The sequence below is a fragment of the Lissotriton vulgaris genome, chromosome 5 (genome assembly GCF_964263255.1).
Source record: "Lissotriton vulgaris chromosome 5, aLisVul1.2, whole genome shotgun sequence".
Lineage (NCBI taxonomy): Eukaryota > Metazoa > Chordata > Amphibia > Caudata > Salamandridae > Lissotriton > Lissotriton vulgaris.
This window is the reverse complement of record NC_141693.1, coordinates 18,063,684-18,083,604: the sequence shown is the minus strand read 5'-3', so window position 1 is coordinate 18,083,604 and position 19,921 is coordinate 18,063,684. Positions and strand designations below refer to the sequence as shown.

General features: G+C 51.0%; 1 pseudogene; it reads right to left on the bottom strand.

Moving 5' to 3' along the window:
* The window catches only part of LOC147710011 (H-2 class I histocompatibility antigen, Q9 alpha chain-like), a 48,573-nt pseudogene that overhangs the window by 23,769 nt on the left and 4,883 nt on the right, over window positions 1–19,921 (bottom strand).

The window sequence follows — 19,921 nt, the reverse complement described above, 5'->3', positions numbered from 1 at the left end:
CGGAGACCCAAGAACTCTCCTCTTCTTATGAGCAGGCCTCGAAGAGGATGCTCTGGAGGTAGACTCTCCTGAGGAGGAACGCTGGTGCCGCCGCGACCGGGAACTTTCTGATGAAGAGACGCTCACTGCGCTAGACCCCGTCCGGGGAGCAGACTTCCTCTTCGACGTCCTTCCTTGACGTAGATCTCCTCGACGTGGCTCTCCTTGATGTACATCTCTGTGACGTCGATCTCCGTGACGGCGATCTTCGTGACGTCGATCTTTGTAACATCAATCTTCATCTCCTCAACGTCGATCTTCGTGTCGACGTTGTAGGCAAACAGCGGTGTCACCTCGACGGCGAGCGCTTGCCTCAACACGACGACAATGGCGTGTTGACGCCGGTGAAGTCCTCGACATCGACCTCGTCCAAGGTCTCGACGTCCTACCCCTCGACGTCGCTTCGCCCAGAGCGGTGGGTTGACGGGGAACAGATGGTAGTCCTACCTCTCGACGACGACGTTGAAGCCCTCGATGTCGACCGGTACCGGTGCAGTTTGCTCTTGACATTATTTTTATTTATGTTTTTTTTTAACATAAATAAATGGCATTGTCATGTACAATGCCTCTCGCAAATGACACACACAAACACCCACAGAGAGCCCCCAACACACACTCAGAGGCCCCCCACACACACACCCACACAGAGCCCCCCACACACACAGCCACACAAAGCCCCCCATACACACCCACACAGAGCCCCCCCACACACTGCGAGCCCCCCCCACACACTGCGAGCCCCACACACTGCGAACCCCCCACACACTACGATCCCTCCCCACACACTGCGAGCCCCCCCACACACTGAGAGCCCCCCACACACACTGAGAGCCCCCCACATACTGAGAGCCCCCCAACACACTGAGAGCCCTCCCCACACACTGCAAGCCCCCACACACACTGCAAGCCCTACACACTGCAAGCCCCACACACTGTCTGGCAATGTACATCAGGCCCTCAGAGTTCCATACAGCTTTGGAGAGAGTCATTCTGCAACTGTTCATTATAAAGAATATATTCTTTCCCAACTATATATTAAAATGATATTGCAAGACACCTGCGGTTCCAAGACCTTTTTAAGTAACCCACTTTCAGACTCTTTCCCCTAGAAGGTCACAATGCTCCTTGGTGACTTGAATTGCCCATATTACAAATGTTATGGGGAGCAGTCACATCTGCTGCGTGGAGTGCCCCTCCCGCCCGCCGTAATCCGCAAAGTACTGCTATCACGGGGGTCTTGGTTCCCCCACAGTTCGCTACCAGCGGGGCCCCAGGCCGCCTCCTGGTAGCGAGGTGTAAAGACCGCCTTGTAATGGTTGAAACCCAACTAGCATTAGTCCTAGTAAAGTGACATATCACACAGGCCTGGAGAAGTGTATCCCCCCTTAGAAATTGAAACATGTAAGGTAAGTTTAGATATGTGCAGGGTTCTTCATCTTCCAATGAATAAGGGCAGGGGCATCTCATAAAAATATGAACATTGGTTACATTTTTGTGACGCAGAAATTGACTGAACAGGAGAGAGAAATGAACAATTCCTAGTAAGGAGGAAAACCAATGCACCAAGTCTAATGAGACTGTATTATGCATAAACAAATACTGGATAACTGATCACTGTATCAACCCTGTGGTCTTTTCTGGAGGGAGAGGGGTCTAGGAATTTATGTGATTGAATATGGAACTTGAAATATAATGTTTCTGCAAACGTCAGTAAAAAGATCTCTAAGAACAATGTGAAAAACACAAGAGGACATCACATTACTATATCTCCCTCACACTTCAGCTTCACTCCATGCATAAGTGGAGCCACAATTTTGCTGCCATATGATTGCAGCACGCCTCTATCACCATACACAACACAGAATGCATCCCATGTAAGCTACACAGTAAACCTACACTCTACTAACAATGCACAACAAATGGAGGAGCCTCTCACTTGCAAGCACTTCAGGGCCTCGTCAGGGATAGGATGCCAAATACAAATTCTAAACACAAACACAATGAGTGAGAGGATGGGAAAAGCCGATGAGATATGAAAGGGTTTGTGGAGTTACAATTAAGCCAGAAAACAAGCAGACCAGAAATGCAACGCTGTTAATATATGTCCTCAAGTTTCAGCTTCATTTCTGTCTGTACACAGTACCAAACACAGTAATAAATATCTATTAGTACATAGGTCACATTGCAAAATATATACACATTCACAAACGTGATAGGGCGTAATACCGACCAGGCACACAATCGTGAGTGGCTAAAACGTTTTGCAGTTAATAAACATTAGGGGCCCGATGTAGGTGGCCGTTTCAGGCCATTTACCGACCGGTAACGGACGATTTCGCCCGTTACCGACCGGTAAATGGCCAATCGGTATGTAGGGGCCTAAATCCAAGGCCACATGTAAGTAAATCTACATTTACAGAATCAGTAAAATTACCGATTCGGTAAAATTCCGAATCGGTAATTTTACCGATTCTGTAAATTCCATATGTAGGTGGGACTCTTCTGAGTACAAAAGGCCTTAACGAATCGGTATTTTACCATGAAATCCAACTTCATGGTAAAATACTGATTCCGGTGTGCATGCACATGTGTGCATGCACACCTATGTCATGTGACAGGCAGACCTGCCCTTAGGGCAGGTATGCCTGCCACATGGCACCTGTGCCTGTTTTGGGGGTGCCAGAGGGTGTCAAAGTGACACCCCCTGCACCCTTGTGAATTCATTAATTACCGATTCGGTAAATACCGAATCAGTAATGCCTAATCATTCCTATGGGCTTCAAATTACCGATTCGGTATTTACCGAATCGGTAATTAATGAATTGTTAAGGATTCGGTAACAAATCCAGATGTTGGGACCTACATCCCATTTACCGATTTTGACATACCGAATCGGTATGATTCGGTATTTTAAAATCGGTAAATGGGATTTACCTACATCTGGCCCTAGGTGCTTAATGTTAAAACAGCACGCCTTTTGGCCTTGTTGCTGAGCGTATGAAATAATCCGGACTGTAAAAGGGTTCTGACTATTTGCTCATTATCTCTTTGGCTTCTCTGCTGAGCGCACTAAGTGATGTGAAATACTTGGTTTGCTTACGCAGAGACCGGACTGCTTATAGCACTATAAAGCGGGGGCGGGGGCGGGGTGCCAGGCTCCCGCCTCCACTGACATGGAGTTACGGTCATACCAGCGCACACCTATTGCACCTCACATGCTCATGCGGTCCCTGCCAGTACCCCCAGTTACAGTGTAGTAGGTAGGTTCATTTTATCTAACACACCGTGCCGGAAAGGCTCAGTCAGTACAGTGCCGGCTGCCTGATTCTGGTCTTTGCTTTGCATCTGGAGATGAGACATGTGAGGCCAGGGGCTAATTCCTTTAATAAATATCTGCGTGCACCCTCCCAACGGACCTGGGTTTGAGTCTCGGTAACGACGCCAAACATCCTGTGATTCTGGGCAAATCACTTAATCTCCCCGTGCCTAACAAAAATGAATGTGTGTCCTCATGTAACGTAACTGGTGCTATGTAAAGCGCTCTGATACCCGATTCGGTTCGGGTCTAGTTCGCGCTATATAAAACTCTGCAAAAAAAAAAATGAAGGTGTCCCTGCCTTTGACAGGAGTAGGTTTGTGGGTGTAAATTAGGCTGCCACACTATGAAAATGAATTTTCCCTGCTTTGACAGGAGTAAGTTTGTGGGTGTAAAATACTTTTTCAGGTTGCCACACAAAAGAACGCCTAGAACCCCACCCCTGATCTTGAATGTGTGAATGCCGCCGTTCTGCCTTGGAGGCCGGTGCGTAAGTGCACTTTACGACCATCACATTCCACCAGTTTTGATTCTGTAACCAGGATTAGAAGCCGACGTTCGTAATGTGCTTCTGTTATACCATCTCCTGGTTCCCATCAGTATTTACAGCTCTGGTCTTCCATTTACCATGGGCGGCTCTCACACATTCACACACCTGGGGTGCATTAGAGAAGTTGTGTTTCTGTTTCTCTTCATTCTCAGTCTGGGGTGTCTGACGAGCTCACCGGAAGACCATGGGCCGCTTCTGACTTATTCGAAGCAATTCACGGAAAGTAACTTTGTAATCGTGAGTGTAAATGGAGGACATGTACATACAAAATCTGTCACTTCGATAGTAGTGTGTGTGCTTATTTGAATGAAGCACTACTGCCTACAGATGTCTGAGGAGTTACCTTTTCTTAACACCTCCTGTGCTGCAGGCACTCATTTTCCCATTGTTCATGACGAGCTCGTCATCAAGATCGAATCAACAAACATTTAATAATGTTAATTCGCCAGGCCTGCAAATGATCCATTTTGCCTAACTTTGTTAAGAATGCAAGGCAAAGTCCGTAGAAAGACACCAGCCACTAAAAAACTGTGCATCCAGTGAAATAAAAGAAGAAATCTAGCCCACCCGACTTCCTATCTATTTTAAAAGTGAATTAAATCACTGCTTTTGTTCCAGTGTGAGAACAAGCACTTGGTGCTTTGCATGATTTTTATTTTTGCAGTGTGCGCTTTGCTGTTTTTCTTTCTGAGTGTATATTCTGAGATGCAGCTTTTAATGAGCCCGACCCCCTCTTTCTCTCACCCTATTGCTGCCTCCAGCACCACCAAAGCACCCCACCTTTGAAAAGATCCAGCCCCTTGCAGTCAAACCCCGTAGCAGCAGCCCTTGAGTGGGGGCAATCAACATGACAACGCTACGGTAGGTTAAAAACAGCAATGGATTCTGCCTGATCACAAAGACACACACATCACATGCCCCCCACATCTGGCACTCATCAGAATCGAGGTAGAAGCTGCGTTTATGCATCAGATTCACTTAGTGTTCATCAAGCCTCGGTGATTCCACAGAAACGAACACAAGAGATCATTTGAAGTCATCCAAACATTATGTTCTAGAGGTTTTTTTGTTCTCCTTGCCAAATCATTAGGGTATATGGAATACTTACAGTGTAAATGTCTTGCACAAAAAAAAAGGAAGTTACCAGGGCTGTGTCCCGGTCACCGGCGGTTGGGAACGAGCAACGCAATCTGAAAGCACATACAATGAAACATAATATACCTTTAGCCCAATGCGCCAGTGATGTGAGCAGGCGGCCTCGAGGACTCAGCGCGCACCATCCGTGCAGTGCGAGCCCTAAGTTGGGAAACACTCCGGTCTCTGGGAAACCCCTCGGCACGCGCGCTTCCCACCGAAGGGGATGCCTGCTTGTACCCCCGGGGGACCTCACAGTGCATTCCGATAGAGAAGCACTCTAGTTGGCCCCTGCTTGTGCCACAGGGGCACTTAAAGGTCACGCAATAGAAACAAAGTGAAGCGAGGAGAGGTACAATGACGGACAGCGGGAGGGGGGTAGGCGGGAACGGGCACACACGGACAGCGGGAAGGGGGTCACGGGAACACACGGACAGCAGGAGGGGGGCGGGGAAGACAGGACAGCACACGGAGAGCGGGAGGGGGGCGGGAACGGGCACACGGACAGCGGGAGGGGGGCTGGAAGGCAATAAATAAAATAAAATAACACTCACCTGGACTTCTTCCGGCGGCGGTCGGCATGGACTCAAGAAAACAAACCCAAACGAAACTCCGCATACCGCACATTTACCAACTCCGACGGCTAAAGCAGTGTAGAGGAGAGGCCGCCTCCAAGACGAATGGAACCACGCCCAGGGAAAAAAACGCGGGAACGCCCCCGGATCTGGTCCGGCCTTGACTGACAGATCCGGCTCCCAATGGCTAGCCTCCATTTATGGAGCTAGCCAATGGGAGCCGGGGGCGGGTCATCGATTCCACAAAAGACTCATAAGGTTTTTTAGCGCATGCGCACTACGTGCGCACTTGCAGGCAAAACCTAAAAAGGTAGAGCTCAATGCTCCAGGGTCCTGCTAGCAGGAGCCGGAAAAATGAACTGAAAGTAACTTCCCTGTGGCTGTGCATCATGGGATACCGAGGGTCTCTGGATTGTTCCTTAAAGGCACAGTATCTCTTTTCCAGAAACATAATGGCAGCCTATGAGAATTGTCTGACCAACCCTTCCTCTCTATCATGACAAAGGATTTTTGTGAAGGCGAGTTTCTCTAAGTGTGAAACTCTGTAAAATGTGTAAATATATTATTTAGCTATCCTTTTTCATTTCAGGATGAAGTGCTGGCCAATGTAGCTTGGTTAATGTTAGGCGGCATTATTTGTCTTTGATTTTCTCGTACGTGGCTATGTAGGACTGCAGAAGACGACAACTTAAGAGAATATTTTGATTGCTCTGGGGTCCACGCACATGGGCGGGACTGTTCACAAGATTATGACTATACACAGAGATCCCCTACTACAGAACGGTTCCTCCCTTGTGCACAGGCGTAGAGACACCTTCTGCCTTGTGCGCAGTAAACCAAACCATCGAGGATCCTTATAGGAGACTAAACACCTTCTATCTTTTAGCGTACACCAAGCCATCGAGGACCCTTATAGGAAACTCAACACCTTCTGCCTTGGGCACAATACACCAAGACATTGAGGATCCTTATAGGAGACTCGACACCTTCTGCCTTATTCACAATACACCCAAGCCATCAAAGACCCTTATGGGAGACTCGACACCTCCTGCGTGGTGTGCAATACACCAAGCCATCAAAGACCCTTATAGGAGACTCTACACCTTATGCCTTGTGCGCAATACACCAAGCCATCGAGGACCCTTATAGGAGACTCAACACCTTCTGCCTTGTGCACAATACACCAAGCCAATGAGGACCCTAATAGGAGCCTCAACACCTTCTGCCTTGGGCACAATACACCAAGCCATCGAGGACCCTTATAGGAGACTCAACCCATCCTTCCCTGTGTGCAATACACCAAGCCATCGAGGACTCTTATAGGAGACTCAACACCTTTTGCCTTGTGCATGACACACCAAGCCATCGAGAACCCTTATAGGAGCCTCAACACCTAGGGGGGCAGTAAGCGCTATATAATTAGTGATAAGCCACCAGTGGCGGCTCCTCTATGGGGGTGTTTGGGCACCGCCCCCCTGCTTTCTCGCCGTGCGAGAACGCAGAAACAAATGGTAGTTATTGCTGTACTAACTACCATTTGTTTCTTCCTTCTCGCACGGCGAGAAAGCAGAAGTTCCTGGTTGGGGGTGGGCGGTCCTGGTTGAGGGCAGGGGGGAGTGGCTTGCCCCCTGTTGTTAATACTGACTGCTTGGGCAGCCTGAGGCCGCCCAAAGAGTCATTATGAACAACAGTGGACAAGCCACTCCCCCCTGCCCTCGAGCAACACCACCCACACTCCCTGTTCTCTCTGTATGCTGCAGCATACAGAGAGAAAATGACGCTGGCGGGGCAGCGGCCTCACCAATCACAGCGCTGTGGTGGAGGGGGAGGGTGGCTGCCTGCCGCCTTCCTGATGACGTGCACAGTGCTGCAGGAATTGAAAACCAGGACGGCGGGAGTCTCGGGATGGTAAGTTTACTTTATTTTATTTTTTTCCATTAAACCCCTCCCGCATCCCTTCCGCGGCGCGACGACCCCACAACCCCATTTCCACCCCTACCCGCCTGTAATGCCGGCGTGACTGGAGTTAACGCAGTTGTGGCTTTGTCACATTTGTGTTGCCGCACCTGTGGTGTGTAAGTAAACGTAAGGCGTGAGAGATGGGCCCTTTTGTGCGGATGGGGAGGCGGGTGTATGCAGTGTGGCCCACGTGAGAAGTGTTTCACAGCCTCTTGCAGGGTTCGTCGGGGCTTTCACCCACCAAACCTGTAGTTCCTCCGGGGAATTAAACACAGACCTGAGATGAGAGCCCCTATGCCGTGCACCCACCCATGCTCTCTCTCCTAATGATGAACCCACAGAGGCAGGCGCTGTCAGGCACGTTCCGGCGCAGTCGGGCTCCGTGATGCACTGTCTGGAGCAGTGAGGCACAGCGAGGCACAGTCAGGTGCAGTGAAGCACAGTCCGGTGCAGCGAGGCGCAGTCAGGAGCAGCGAGGCACAGTCAGGGGAAGCTAGGCACAGTCAGGTGCAGTGAAGCACAGTCAGGTGCAGTGAAGCACAGTCAGGTGCAGTGAGGCACAGTCAGGTGCAGTGAGGCACAGTCCAGTGCAGCGAGGAGCAGTGAGGCCCACGTTTCTAAACTGCATCCCAAGGTCTGATTTAACAAGGTTATCTTTTAAATTTCCTGAACTCTGAGATACATCAAGGCATTGTCTGTACTGAACATTTTGAAAGCAGGAAACCCTAAATGAAGGTGTCTTCTAACTAACCAGCACCGATCCACTGAGAAATACATGCATTTTAATGTAGGGTTTGTATTTGTTGCCAATGAGCCATTCAATCACCCGCCAGTTATCTGCTCTTCTGCAGTGTTAAAAAGAGAGCCTCAAAACCCAGCGAGCTCAGTGGATGGCATACGAATTGCAAATATGAACTAATCAAGGAAAACGCTCACGTCACCAGAAGCCGTTTAGTGCTCAGATGATTTCGAGCTAATCTGTTTGTCTGCGTGTGGGTGCATGAAGGGCGTCCGGTAATTGGCGCTCAATCTAAGCAGCCATCAGATTTAAGGGTTCAAGTTCCACCACTGAAGGCACGGTGTTGTCAGGTTGATCCTTTCGTGGCAGTAGTTCTCAGTTCTGTCCCGGTCTGGCTTGTCCCCGAGTTACTATGTGGGCTTGTTTACCTTGGCCTGGAGCGTTGTTGGTACTTCTTGTCCCAGTCCGTTTTCTGGGGCCCGTGGGACGTCTGCACACAGTGTGGCAGACTTAATTTTTTTACGGGGAGGGATGCTTTCTTTTTCACAAGGCTGAAGGTCTGCAGTGCATTCCTTTGGCCGGGGTGGGCTTGGCCTGTGGCTGGGGATGAGTTCACCTGGCCAGAGGTTTGCTTTATCATGAGCCCGAGATCAGCATAGCTCTCGGGCCTTGGCTCTGTGCTCCTCTGCCGATAGAGTGGTTGTCGACGGTGACTAGAGGTGCAGTAGTAGTTGTTTGGGGTCCCTGGCATGTGTATGAGGCAGTGCAGGGTGTTGGTTGGATCTGTCAGTGACTTTGGCAGCTCGCTGCTTCTTAAATCTAATTTCTGTCGGCACAGACACCTCTCGAACAATCGCTCTGCCCTTTCTCTGTGCCTCTTGAACTGCGAGGGGTTTTAGCATTGTCTATATTTTATTACGTGGCAATAGGTGTTCCTTTAGCTGCAATCCTTCAAGTAGCCTGTTCTAAGATGTGTGAACAGGGCTGGTGCACATTGAACCTGCGCTCCTTAACAGGAGTGCTTTCAAAGGGGTTGCGCAGGCAGTGCGCTCCAAGGAGTCAAAGGGCCTCTTGGTGATGTGCTAGTTTTGTGCCCCCCGTAGCAGGCGAGGCACCTTTCTTACTCATGGGACTTGGCTTACTCGTCGGGCAACATTAGCAGCTGACAAAAAGCTCCAGGACCTGGCTGTGGGTCCCCCACTTAGCTACTAGCCAGCCCTGCATACTTCAGTCTCACAAGTCAGTATCTGAGGTTAATAAAATAACGTGGTACACTAACCTCATAGTGCACCCCTCAGTGGAGGGGTGTGGCTCACTGGTTAGAGGCAGCAGACCCGGAAGCAGAGAACAGCCCGGGACCAGGGTTCAATTCCCGACGCAGCAGGGTCGTGGACCAGGGTCAGCGGACTCGATAATTCTCGCCTCGGTGCCTACTCTAACCAGGGATCACACTCGGCAACTCTAAGCATTAGCTTGCCTCATCTCTACAACGGCCCCCCCCATTCGCCGGGGATGGAGTAGTTTCTGTCCTGTAACTCCAGTTCTGTAGTAGGGGTATCTCTGTTATAGTCATAATCTAGTGAATAGTCCCGCCCTTGTGCGTGGACCCCGGAGCAATCAAAAATAATCTCTTAAAGTGTCGAAAAATGCAGAACTGCACAGACACTTGAAAGAGAATTGAAGACAGATAATGCACCCTATATCCACAGGCTACACTGTCCAGTACTTCAACTAGAAATTCCACCAAAAATCTCCACAAAACAGCAAAGCCTGTACAGATTTCCCTTGCTTCAGCAGCAAAACTCTCTGGAATGATAGAGAGGAGGACCTGGACAGACAAGCCCCATAGGCTGCCATTATGTGGCTCAGAACAGGATACTGTGCCTTTAAGAGAACCTTCCAGAACTTACCAGTATCCCAGAATGCACTGCAGGTTCCTTTTACCTTCAGTTCTTTTTGAAGGCGTAACAAGCCAGACCTGTAGCATTCCTTACATGAATATCTCTCTCCACCGGGGAGGCGGGAGGGCGCTTATGACTATAACAGAGATACCCCTACTACAGAACTGGAGTTACAGGACAGAAACTACTCCTTCTGTAGTAGGGGATCTCTGTGTATAGTCATAATCTAGTGAATAGAATGGCAAACCCATCCCCCACACCAAAGCGGCGGTGGAGAAAAGAGAAATAACACCACTACTATGTGAATAGATTTCGCAGCAAAGCCTGCCCAACCTGAGCGTCTGCCCTGGCATCAGTGTCCAGACAGTAATGCTTAGCAAAGGTATGGACCGACCTCCAAGTGGCCGCTTTGCAGATTTCTGCAATAGGAGCATTACGAAGCAAAGCAGTCGTGGCAGCTTTGCCCCTGGTGGAATGAGCCTTAGGTTTACCCCCTAAGGTCTTATTAGCCTTCTGGTAACACAATTGTATACAGGACACAATCCACCTCGAGATGGACTGCTTAGAGGTAGCAAGACCGGTCCTGACTGATCCATAATTGATAAACAATTGGTCTGACCTACGAATATCTTTGGTTTTATCCAGATAAAATGTCAACACCCTCCGAACATCCAGGGAATGCAGAGACCTTTCCGCTGGAGAGGAAGGATTCTGAAAAAACGTAGGCAAAGTTATAGTCTGGTTGACATGAATATCCGAAATCACCTTAGGAAGTAACTTAGGGTGAGTACGCATCACAACCTTAGCAGCATGAAATACAGTATAAGGTTCTTGGCAACACTACGCCTGAATTTCACTCACCCTGCGGGCCGATGTAATGGCCACGAGGAACGCCGCCTTCCAGGACAGGTGCTGCAACGAAGCCTTATGAATAGGTTCAAAAGGTTCCTTCATCAATCTGGACAGCACCACATTCAAATCCCATGAAGGCGAAGGAAGCCTGACAGGAGGGAACACTTTCTTCAAGCCTTCCAAAAAATCTTTGATCACAGGGATCTGGAAGAAGGAAGTCTGTGAAGGGCATTTCCTGTAGGCAGTCAATGCAGCGAGATGAACCTTAATGGAATGGACATTAAGGCCAGACTGCGCCAGATGTAGAAGATATGGAAGGATGACATCTTCCTTACATGTCGTTGGGTCATAGTTCTTGGACTTGCACCAGATGCAAAACTTCTTCCACTTGTAAGCATAAGAAGTCCTAGTGGAAGGTCGCTTAGCCTCCTTCAGTATGTCCATGCAATCTTCTGGGAGATTTAGATGGCCATATTGCACTATCTCAGGAGCCATGCCGCCAAACTCAAAGACGAGAGGTTGGGATGCAACATCTGCCCTCCGAACTTCGTGAGAAGTCCCGGCCTGCACGGCAGCCGCATGTGAGGAAGGAGAGACCGGTGAAGCAGGTCCTTGAACCACCACTGTCCGGGCCATTCCGGAGCGATGAGGATCATCCGCGCCCTGGCCTGGGACAGCTTGATGAGCACCGCCGGAATCAGGGGAATGGGTGGAAAAGCGTACAGAAAGCTGTTCGACCAGTTGATCCATAACGCACTCCCCAGCGTTCCCTGCTGGTAGTACCTGGAGGCGAAGTCTCGGCATTTGCTGTTTTCGGCGGTGGCGAACAGATCTACTTGCGAAGACTTCTCCTAGTACTTCGTTGTTTATGACCCATTCGTGGTTTTCCTGAATCAGTCTGCTCAGCGCGTCTGCCTGAACATTCTGCACACCTGGCAGATGTGTAGCCGTTATCGTCAGTCCTCGGGCCAGAAGCCAATGCCAGATCGCCTGCGCCTCCTGCGACAGAGTGCGTGATCTCAAGCCCCCCTGCTTGTTGAGGTAATACATCGTGGTCGTATTTATTATTATTTATTATTTATTTATTATTATTATTAAGAAGTTTGTAAAGCGCACGGCTACCTCCAACGGGGGTGTCCCGGCGCTATAGACTGCAAGCTAGAGAGGAATAAGCTACTTATGAGATAGTGAACAACCAAGTTTTCTGTTTGCTTCGGAACAATGGTTTAGAATCAACAAACCTAAGATCCAGTGGGAGGTTGTTCCAAAGTTTAGCTGTTACTACGCCGAACGCTCTGCCACCACTTCTGGCACGACGGAATCTGGGCACCACCAGGAGGCGTAGACTGTTCGATCTCAGAGACCTGGCAGACTGGGACAGTTTAAGTCTCTTTCTCAAATATCCTGGGCCTAACCCATTAAGGGCACGGAAAGCAAAAATCAAAGCCTTAAACTGAATGCGACGGGCAATGGGAAGCCAGTGCAGCTTCTTCCGATATGATGCAACCGAATGACGAAAAGGAATGTTGCCAATCAGTCTCGCTGCGACATTTTGAACTATTTGCAAGCGTTCAATTTTGGTACAAGGGGGCGCCCGCATAGAGACTGTTGGCATAATCTAAATGCGATGTAATCAGGGCATGGACAATGGTTTTGCAGGAATCCAATGGGAGGTATGGAAAGATCTTCCTGATCATACGCAGTTTGCCGAAGCAAGCTGCTGTGACCTTATTAATTTGTGATTTGCAAGATAATGCATTATCAAATTGAAAGCCCAAATTTCGAGCTGTCTGGACTGGAACCGGAGGAGGATTAAGTACAGTTGGCCACCACTGGATGGCAGGCAGCGCGGTTTTCTGATTAAAAAATAATACCTCTGTTTTATCGGTATTCAGTTTAAGGTGATTAGAGGTCATCCAGGAGCAGATATTGCTGCGGCAGTGGCGAAAATTGATGAAATTGGTGTCTAAGTGATCTCTAAATGAAAACACAAGCTGAGTATCATCAGCGTAGGAGATCACTCTGACACCCCAAGATTCCACCACCTCAGCCAGCGGAGCGAGATAGACATTGAAGAACAAAGGGCTCAAAGCAGAGCCCTGAGGCACTCCGCAAAAAAGAAGTTTACCCTCCGATTCAAAAGGTCGAAGAAAGACCTTCTGAGTCCGACCTGTAAGGAAAGATCTAATCCAAGTCAACACAGTACCTCCAATTCCCATCTGACCTAACCAATCCAACAGTATCTCATGAGATACTGTGTCGAAAGCGGCAGATAGGTCGGGGAGGACCAACATGGCCTCCTCGCCCCCATCCACACACTCACGAATTGTCTCCGATACCTCTAAAAGAGCGGTCTCGGTACTAAAGCCTGTTCTGAATCCAGACTGCGAGTCGTGTAACAGTTGGTTGGCTTCCAGGTAGTCTGCCAATTGTTTCTGGGCAGCCTTTTCCAGGATTTTAGCTGGCTTAGGGAGGAGGGAAATTGGACGGTAGTTACAGAATTGCAAGGGGTCCGCATCAGCTTTCGTCGTATTGTCCGTCTGTACAAGCAGGGAGTTGGTCTGGAAGGACGGATGAAAGGCCTTCAGCACCAAGTGAACAGCTCTAAGTTCCAGGAAATTGATGTGGTACGTGGACTCCGTCGGGGATCACATCCCTTGAATCTGTAGGTCTCCGGAGTGCGCTCCCCAGCCCTGGAGAGAAGCATCCGTCACGATAGTCTGAGTGGGAATGTCCTTGTGGAAGGGAACCCCTCTGAGGAGATTCGCCGCTGAACACCACCACTTCAGAGACTGAAGAGCATGCAGAGACAGTCGTATCTTGTCGTCCCAAGAACCTCTCCTCTGATCCCATTGATCCTCCAAACACTCCTGCAGCGGTCTCATGTGCAGCCGCGCGTGTGGCGTTAGGAAGATGCAAGAGGCCATCGACCCCAGTAGAGAAGACACCGTCCTCACTGTGGTAGATGGAGTGGTCATAAGAGCCTGAGCCTTCCGAAGGAGTGATAACTTTCGCTCCTCCGAAGGAGACACACTTGCTGACAGCGTATTGATGGTGGCCCCCAAGTACTGAATGCACTGGACCGGAGTCGGGACAGACTTGGACATGTTGATGTGCAACCCCAGCTTGTTCAGGAGAACGCACGTCTTCTAGAAGTGCGCTTGAGCTTCCGAGAAGGAGGAGGCCTTGATCAACCAATCGTCCAGGTACGGGTAGACAAACACCTTGTTCTTCCTCAGGTGTGCTTCTACCACTGCCATGCACTTCGAGAAAGTTCTGGGCGCAGACTTCAGCCCGAATGGAAGTACTGTGTACTGATAGTGATTGGTGGCGACTTAAAATCGCAGGAACTTCCTGTGTTTGTGTGCAATGGGGACATGGAAGTACGCATCCTGTAGGTCTATTGCACATAGCCAGTCTCCCTGTTGCAACTGAGGAAAAATCTGATGCAACGACAGCATGCAAAACTTTTCTCTGCGAATCCACTTGTTTGCCTGTCGCAAGTCCAGCATGGGCCTGAACTCGTTCTTGTCCTTCTTGCGAACCAGAAAGAACCGGGAGTACAGACCTCTTCATCTTTGAGACAGAGGTACGTCTTCTATGGCCCTTTTCCTTAACAGGATATCGGCCTCCGCCTGGAGCTCGCGTATTTGATACTGAGAAATCGATGGAGGCGGGCTGGTGAACCTAAGACTGTATCCATTGCAAACAATATTCAGCACTCACTTGTCCTGAGTAATTTTTCTCCACTCTGCCAGAAAAAATTGAACGCTTCCCCCCACCGGAGCGGGTAACGGATGAAGGGGAAGGGGAAGAGGATTGTTGTCCACCTCTACCCTTCTGGCGCTTCTGGAAGGGTCTCCGGAACTGCTGCTGTTGTTGCTGCTGCTGTCCCGAAGACTGCCCTCGTCCTCTTCCCTGTGCACCGAACCGCCTCTGGAACGGTCGGTAGGACTTCTTTTCTTTGGGCTTCTCCAAGCCCACAGCCGTCAGGGTCTCAGCCTCCGCCTTCATGCGGGCCATTTCATCATCGGCATGCTTTCTGAACAGTGTTTCTCTGGAAAAAGGCCGATTGGCCACCCACTGCTGGGCCTCCGGCTTGAGTGACGTGAGCCTGAGCCAAGCATGACGTCTCTGGTTGATCCCATGACAGTAACCATGGGCTCCCAAAAGAGAGATATCCGCAGCCGCGCTAATGACCTGGTTTGAAACCAGCATCCCTTCCTTAAGTATCTCCAGGAAGTCCTCCCTTTTGTCTCGTGGCAGAAGGTCCGTGAACTGTTGCAGGGAGTCTCACGGGGCACGGTCGTACCGCCCCAGCAACGCTGAATCGCTGGAGGCTTTCATAGTCGTGGACGCAGTCCCACAAGCCTTCCTTCCAGCCATGTCACTCCATCGGCTTTCTTTATCAGGCGGCACGGTGGAGGACGGGGAGGTAGAGTGTAACTTCCTGGCCGCCGTCACTATAACAGAGTCGGGTACTGGATCCATCCGCAAGAAAGCCGGGTCCGAATCCGGGGCCCTGTACTTCTTCAGAAGTCTGGAGGGAGCGGCCTTCACCACCGCTGGCGTAAGGAACAGCTCCTCCGCAGGTTCCACCAAACCCGGCACTAATGGTAGCAGAGAGCGAGACAAATGCTTCTTGTGAAGTGTCTCAAATATCACGGACGTCGTAGGTGTAGGAGCCGTCACCGTGATGCCCAACTTTGTAGCCCCCCTCAGGAGAACCTCCTGGAACGTGCTGATGTCATCCACCGGAGACACCCTTGTCCCTGGGGAATCTGACAAGGTCGGTGAATAGGATCGTGTCCTGGAGGAGTCCCTGCGGGACCTGGATCCCCGCCTCCTATGGCGAGGCCTAGATCTAGTGGAGGATCTGTGCCGACTCCTCAATCTTCCTCTCCTTCCGGAGCGTGATCGCGACTTCCTAGGCCTCGGACGATCCGCCGGTTTCACCGGAGCGGGCGTCTTAGGTTTGGCCAGGGCCTGCGGCTTAGGAGTCCCTTTGGGAGGAGTCGGAAGCCTGGGCAATGAGACCGACCGCGGAGGAACCGGGGGCGGCCTTTCTGGCACCTGAGGCCGAGGCACGGGTTGCGGAAGTGGAGGCAAAGGAGGAGGGGTAGGAGCCCTCGAAAGGAGACCCCTCGGCAATGGAGGCGGAGGCGTAACTGTCTTCTGCGACGGAGTATACACCTCGGAGTACACCGAGCCCGGTGATCCGCCTTCCTTTCCAGCCAGGGACGTGGCCGAGCCCCCCAGGGCATCAGGCCTCATCTCACGCCTCTTCGACGTCGAAGAACGGTGACCAGACAGCGTGCATCGGCCCCTCGACGTCGAGCGTCTCTTCTTCGGCGTCGACTTCTACGCCTCGACAGCGATCTCTTGCGTCTCGACGGCGACCTCGTCCGCCTCGATGACGACCACGTCCGCCTCGAGGACGACCTCTTGCGTCTCGACGTCGACCTCGTCCGCCTCAACATCGACCTCTTCCGCCTCGACTGCGACCTCTTCCGCCTCGACGGCGACCTCTTCCGCTTCGACGGCGGTCCACTCCTCGACGACGAGGATCCCCTCGACGACGTTCTTCTCCTTTTCGCTGACGGCGAACGGCAGAGTCGCTTCGACGGCGAGCGCCAACGCCGGGCCCTCCGATGTCGATCACTCGACGTCGAGTCCGCCGAGGATGACGACGAGATCGTCACCGGAGACTAAGACGGCGGTCTGTTCAAATCCCTCGACATCGAGCGTCGATGCCGTTTCGACCCAGAGCCCTGGGGAGACGGGGAACAGACTGTAGTCATCCCTCTCGACGTCGTAGTCGGTGCAATCGACCCAGACGGAGAATGGGGACGCTTCCTGGTCTTCCTGCCCCTGGGGAGCCCCCAGAGGCCTCAGCACGGGCAGAAGAAGTCCCTCCAGACCCACCTTGTGCCTTCAGTCTTCTTTCCTCGAGGCCCTGAAGCCTGATCTTCATTCTGTCCTTCAGGGTCCTGCCAGAGAAGCCTTGACAAATCACACACTCCTCTGGGACATGGGAAGAAGGAAGGCAGAGGATACACACCTCATGGGGATCTGATTTTGCCTTTTTCCTGGAGCACTCCTGGTATTTGTCAAATAATGCAGGCATATTTGACCTCAAAAAGGAGCAAACACCAAGACGAAAAGCACTAAAGTACTTAGAAGCACTTAAATTGAAAAATAACAGTGAAAAATCACCAATAAACCCTTGAAAATGGAGAGCTCAATGCTCCAGGGTCCTGCTTGCAGGAGCTGGAAAAAAGAACTGAAAGTAAAAGGGACCTGCAGTGCATTCTGGGATACTGTGAAGTTCTGGAAGGTTCACTTAAAGGCACAGTATCCTGTTCTGAGCCACATAATGGCAGCCTATGGGTCTTGTCTGTCCAGGTCCTCCTCTCTATCATTCCAGAGGGTTTTGCTGCTGAAGCAAGGGAAATCTGTACAGGCTTTGCTGTTTTGTGGAGATTTTTGGTGGAATTTTTAGTTGAAGTACTGCACAGTGTAGCCTATTTTATAGGCTGCATTATCTGTCTTTAATTCTCTCTTAAGTGTCTGTGCAGTTCTGCATTTTTCAACAATTTAAGAGATTATTTTTGATTGCTCCGGGGTCCACGCACATGGGCGGGACTATTCACTAGATTATGACTATACACAGAGATCCCCTACTACAGAAGCCTGGTTTAACCTTGGAGATACCCAGTAGGGACCATCTCACAGGGATAGCCAGGACGGGTTCCCCAGCGGTCTACAGCGCCACGACGCCTCAGGGCAGCAGTGCGCTTTACAAGACACATACATATACACATATACATATACATATTTTTCATGAATATTTTCAGCTTAAGCAACCAAATGCAGTGCAGAGACAACCCTATGTGCAGGTAAGAAGATTGAAAACCTTGCTTGTTCAACTGTACAATTTGCACACTACAGTAACTGCTGAACAATATTAATTCCGTAAAATATGGAGCATTTTTTTGTTTAAATATTTCAAGTCTGCACTTTAATAATTGATTTATGAATCTTCTTGCTTTCAAATGCACGATTTGCCCACTCTTTTGTCAATATTTTCCTGGGGTGGGAACTCCTCCAAAGTTCCCTTATGAGAGTTGGGCTCGCTCCCAGCTTTTACGCCCTACTACTTTCAAAAGTCACCAGCCCCCACTGTAACCCGCCTCTCTGCAGGAGTCAGTGCCTGGTGGGGGCAGTAAGCGCTATAGAAACCCCCATAACCCACCTCTCTGCACTGCTAGTGCCCATGCACAGAGAGGGGTCAGTGCCTGGTGTGGGCAGTAAGCGCTATATAGACCCCCAAACCCACCTCTCTGCACTGCCAGTGTCCGTGCACAGAGAGGAGTCAGTGCCTGGTGGGGGCAGTAAGCGCTATATAAACCCCCATAACCCACCTACCTGCATCCTCTCTGCCCTGACTTCCTGGTATTCCTTCAGGGACTCGATGCACCTCCCCTCCATGTACCCCTTCCATCGCTGGGCGATGCTCCTCTCCGAGTTTCATCGGTCCTGTGTGATCTTGGCCGCATCCATGGCCGCCGTGTAGTCAGTCTGTCCTTGTCGAAGCTGATGAAGTCGTGTCCGTTAAAGGCAAATTGGCGTAACCCCCCGCAGAGCCGTCGTCCCGGAGCTCACAACCGTACATCACTTGGAATATGTGGAGACCTGAGGGGGGGGGGGGGTGAGAGTGAGGGGCTGAGAGGGCTGAGAGTAACAGACAATTGCAGGCACAGAGAGCGAGGAGACCGAGCACTCCCAGAGAAACTATGCCTGAGGGGCGAGCAGTAGAGAGTAAAGTCAAGGTCCGGAGACCAGAAGTGAAATTACAGCTGGGAGGGGTAGGCAGTTAGAGTGAGGACCATGATGTCCCAGGCAGAGAGAGGGGGAAATAACTCCCCGCCCCCAAAGCCGTCGTCCCGGAGCTGACAGCCTTACATGTACTGGTACATGTGTAGACCTGGGGGGGAGTGAGGGAGAGTCAGACACCTCTGGGGAGACAATACATTCCCCTCCTCAGGTAGCAGTTCACCCAGAGCTCGCACAGCAGTGCAGACACCTGGAGGCAGAGAGCGAGGAGACACATTCCGCCCCTCTGGGGATCGAGGGGGTAGAGAGATTGTCTGTTCCTCCCTCGGGACAGAGAGGGAGGAGACATAGCCCCCATTCTGGGGAATGAGGAGGGTGGTAGAGAGCCTGTCCCAAGGGAGGGGGGTGGAGTTGAGGGATTAACAGACACCTGGAGGCAGAGAGCGAGGAGACATAGCCCCCCTCTGGAGGGCGAGGGGGGCAAAGAGACTGTGACTGAGGAGGAGGAAGGAGAGGGGCTGAAGGAGGAACAGACACCTGGAGGCAGAGAGGGAGGAGATACAGCCCCCCTGGCATGGGAGGAGGGGCTGAAGGAGGAACAGACACCTTTATGCACAGATAGCGAGGAGACACAGCCCCCCTCTTCTGTGGGGGGGCAGAGAGACTGTGCCTGAGGGGGGACCAGCAGTGAGTAAAGTGGCGGTTCAGAGACCAGAGGTGAAATGAGGGGGGGGCAGAGGGAGGGGAGCGAGAGTCCGGTACCTCCAGGCAGAGTGTGCGGCGACTCCCCCGCACACCCCTATAGAACCATCCATAGGGGTGGGGGGTGTGAACAGGAGCACAGCGGAAGGAAGGGGCAAGGATGCCAGGCAGAGAGTGATTGTAGAGAAGAAAGAATACCCCCTCTGATTAAGTGGTGGGGGTGGGTGTTGTTAACCCCCCCGCCAAACAGAAACTCCAATCACAGCTTCATTGCTTCAAAATATTGTGTGACTACACCTGTCACCTCCCTAAACACTG